Source organism: Lichenostomus cassidix, chromosome 1, assembly GCF_008360975.1.
Source record: "Lichenostomus cassidix isolate B80296 chromosome 1, HeHo_3.0, whole genome shotgun sequence".
Lineage (NCBI taxonomy): Eukaryota > Metazoa > Chordata > Aves > Passeriformes > Meliphagidae > Lichenostomus > Lichenostomus cassidix.
In genome coordinates this window covers 104,629,822-104,633,983 of record NC_139479.1, presented here as the reverse complement: position 1 = coordinate 104,633,983, position 4,162 = coordinate 104,629,822, and the positions used below count along the sequence as shown (strand labels likewise).

General features: G+C 47.0%; 1 long non-coding RNA gene across 1 annotated transcript; it reads left to right on the top strand.

The window, feature by feature from the left end:
- Window positions 1-625: 625 nt before the first annotated feature.
- On the top strand, window positions 626-3,827 carry LOC146445482 (uncharacterized). Its single transcript, XR_014855163.1, has 3 exons — window positions 626-842; window positions 937-1,039; window positions 1,135-3,827. It is a non-coding gene; the product is annotated as an uncharacterized LOC146445482 (long non-coding RNA).
- Window positions 3,828-4,162: the final 335 nt, after the last annotated feature.

Here is a 4,162-nt window from a genome sequence, read left to right as displayed (position 1 = left end):
AAGGGGCTGATCTCCTACCCTATTTTTCCTGTTAAAGCAGAAAACTCCCTCTTGTAAGGTATGACTTTGGGCTTCATAAAAATGGGCCTGACTGTTGTCCCAAGGTGGACATTTCCTTACCACTGACCTGGAAGCCACAAACCCATAGGCTCACTTTCTCCTGAATCATGTGAATACCCTGATACTGCCCACTAGTTTGGGTATGAGTGGGGTTGTTTCTTCTTCAGAACAATGTATAAATATTTCTAGCTTGGCCTTCAAAGACAGTCTAGGTAGTAAGTGGTGTTGCTTCTTTCCTCTCCTGTTTATACTGAACTAGATCCTTTTCATGACTGGCCCAATATCTGAAAGCAAAGGGTTACCCTTTGCTAGTCCCAGCAAGACTCACAGTGGCTGCCAAGTTTCATCACACACTTCCAAGCACTGCACACTGAGGAAGAAGGACAAGAGTTACAAGATTCATAGACTCCACAAGCTCACTTAGTCTAAGTCGTAGTCTTAGATTACTAATGAAAATTTAATCTGGCCATCAAAACAACATGTAATTTTTTAGATAAGATTACTGGCTTGGTTGGTCAGGGATAAAAGTCAGGGATAAAAACCTGAATTCAGGTGGAGGGAAATATTTGCAGGTCTATGTCTAAAAAAGGACACAGACTTTGTATGCTGAGAGTAAGGTTTTGGAAGTAGGAGCCCTCTTCTGGAACTAAACAGATCTAGCACTATGAAAAAAATTTTTTTTTTCTGATTTGAAAGTGCTGTATCGACAGACAGTATAATTGTCCTCAGATAAGGCAGCCCCCTCCACTGTACTGAGAGGGAGATATCACATAGGAGGTTATGTGAGGTTTTCGTCTGGCTGGTTTGTCTTGTTTTCTATGCACCAATGGTGAGAACACCGTTGAATGGTGTCCAATTCTGACATTCGTGCCTCAGAAAAGGCGCTGAAAAATTTGGAATAGCCTCAGCGAAGAGCTCTGAGAATGACTACGCATCTAGAAATAGCCAAGAAACAAAGAAAGAAAAACTGTATATACCAGTAACTATATGCTGAGCTTGCACTTGAGTAGAGAAGACTACTGCAGTTGCATACAGACAAATGAAACCAAAGGTTTGTTTTATTTGTCTTTACAGGAAAAAAAGCAACTTACTTAGAATTTCCCATATCAAGCAGTAAATCAGCCTGTTTCTGTCCCTGATAGTACCTCAGATGGGAATTACGGCTTTGTGAATAGGCAGGGTGAGGCCCAGAGGACCAAAGGCCAGGGCTGCAGTGCAGGCGGGAAGCTCGGGGCAGCTCCTGCAGGGCACTGACCGGGCACGGCGGGACACACTGAGCCTGCCTGGAGCCACCCGCAACGCGGGACAACTGCTCCCAACACGTGCTGTGGGGACACACCTGGGCCCGAGTGTAGTGCATGACTGCCCCAGCCAGGAGAGAAGGGCTCATCTCTGTCTTTGCTGCCTTTTCCTCAGCCCTCCTTGCCCAGCGGCTGGCAGGGCTCGTCTGCAGGCGCTGAGCTGGGAGGGAGCAGCGGCACGGGAGAGCTCTGCCATGGCAGCCCCGTACAGGGCAGGAGGGCACTGGCTGAGCCACGGCTCTCCTCTTCCCTCTGTGCTCAGGCCGCTGTCGCCCAAAACAAGCTGAACACTGATCGTGTTTACCCTTACAACCCGCAAGGCTGGCGGTAAAACAGGGACTCTGACCTGACTTAGGAAAGCCTTAAATATGTAGTAAGCATTTCCCTCACCTCTGGAAGAGGTGGACTGACTTAACGAAACTAACACAGGTGATTCTCAAGGGTCTTAGTAATTTCCTGGAAAACACCGCAGTGGGTGACAGGCGGGGCTGTATGCTCCCCGAAAATTACCAACATGTGCTCGGTGCAATCAGCAGCAAATCCCAAATCGTTCCGGCCCGACCGGGAGCGTGAGGGAACTGCCTGCAGCTGTCTCACAGCTCCCCCAAAAATGCTGCCACGCGGTTTCCCTGGATTTCCTCTCGGTGTGCTTTCCCAAAGGCGGCTCCATCCCGCGGCAGGCGGATGCTCCGCCACGAGGTGGCGGCGCGGGCCGGGGCTGTGGGGCTGGGATCGCCCTACTCGGGCCGCCCTTTTCCCGCCGGGACCGCCCTGCTCCGACCGCCCTTTCCCCGCCGGGACTGATCTGCTCCGGCTGGGGCTGGCGGGGTTTGCGGCGGGCCTGTGCCCGCCCTCAGCACGGAGCGTCCCATGAGAAAGGAAGCGGGAGCCAGGCCCGCCTCGCTGCGAGCCCCGCGTGGGTCGCGGAGTGGGAGCTCCGTGTGACATCGGTAGCCGACCGGGATGTGGGTTTCAAATCACAGCCTCACGGGGTTGTTCGAGTTAGAAGGGACCTCTGAGGATCACCCGCTCCAACTCCCCTCCCAAGGCAGGGTCTCCAGGGAGGGAGACTCCACGCCCTCCCTGGGCAGCTGTTCAGTGCTCTGTCACCCTGAGTGTAAAGAAGGTCTTCCTCGGGTTGAGGTGGATCTTCTTGTGTTTTAGTTTATGACCGTTGCTCCTTGTCCTGTTGCTGGGCACCACTGAAAAGAGTCTGGTAGCAACCTCTGGGCACCCTTTGAAATATTTGTATGCATTAATGAGATCCCTCTCAGTCTTCTCCAGACTGAGCAGACCCAGCTCCTGCGTCTGTCTTCATACTGGAGACATGCTCCAGACCCATCATCAGCTTTAGTCAGATGATTACTGACCTATAACCGTTTTGTTTAAAAACTATTCGGAGGATTGAAGGTGTCAGATTTCTGAGGCAATAATACTCTTACACCATGATGCCATTAGAATACTGCCTCAGGGAGATGCAAATGTACAGAACTAGCTTGTGTGAATTCCTCATGGTAGTGTATTTAGCTGGATTAGTTCCTTTCAACAAATCTCCTCAGGCTTAAGTTTTAAATTAAGATACTGAGCAGTCCTGCTGAAGTTGGGGAAATAGAGAATTTGGTATGGAAATTTATTGAATCAGGATTAGCCTATATATTCAGCCTCTTTGGAACATTTTGGCATGTGGGTGGAAAGCACCTATCCCTGTTTTATCTTCTTTGGGTTTTCCCAGTGTGCCTGTACCCACAGCACAGCTGGTCAGCCTGCCAAAATGTGTGAAAAAAATAGTAAAGGTGCTGCCGTGAGATGTTGTCCTGCCTCAGCGTGACCTTAGACATTTGTTGGCTTTAGCAAAGTTCTGCTCAATACAAATGAAGGTCTGAAAGGGATGGTGGTATTAAAAATTTATTATAAATCTGTTACTGATTTCAAGAAAAGCCAGCTCTCTGAAAATGAAGGCAAGTCATGGTGTTTGTCTCAAGGATTTTATTACTCAAGCTGAGATAGCAACAAAGCACTTCAAAGGTTAATTATGGACCATATGATGGCAGCAACAGGTGAGATGTGGTAATCATGTCATCACCAGAGATGCTTTAGAGACTTAGATTTCCAAAGGTCTATATTTAAAAGATGAAGGGAGATACTGCAAAAGCTAGGAAGTAGTAAGAGAGAAAGCATGAAGAAAAACTCACCAAGTGAGCAGTTAGAAGTGACTCCTGAGACAGGGAAATACCATTCTGCTTGTCTAGCATGAGACATTTCATTTTAGCATATACAGGAATTTGGTGTCAGAATGAGTTTACAAAGTACAGATTAAACAACTAAACTTCATTCACACTTTCTATTGGTAAGGAGAATATATGCTGATTTATGGTGACTATTAAAAATTACCATGCTATTTTGATGGCTTATATATGGTTTTAGCCCTTCATTGCTGACCACATCTGAATTCCTAAGATAATTGCAAAGTCAGTTTCCTGTGATGGAGGAAGTCTTCATCAGATGTTAGATGGAGCCTGACTAATTAAGAAACTGCTTTCAGGCTCTGCTAGAAGATCAGAGATTGTTCTTGATTTGCATCTTAATAAGAAATCATTGACGGTGTAAAGAGTTCCTTTGGTATTAAAATATGACCCGAATATTGCAACCTGTTACAGGTAAGCCCATGTTGATATGAAAGTGGCACAGAGGGGAAAAATTCATTACACTTTTCTATTTTTCAGGTGTTTCCAGTTCATACCGTCTTTGCAAATCAAATTAAGAGACTCTAGCATTCTTATTAAATTTACTGGTCAGGAGCT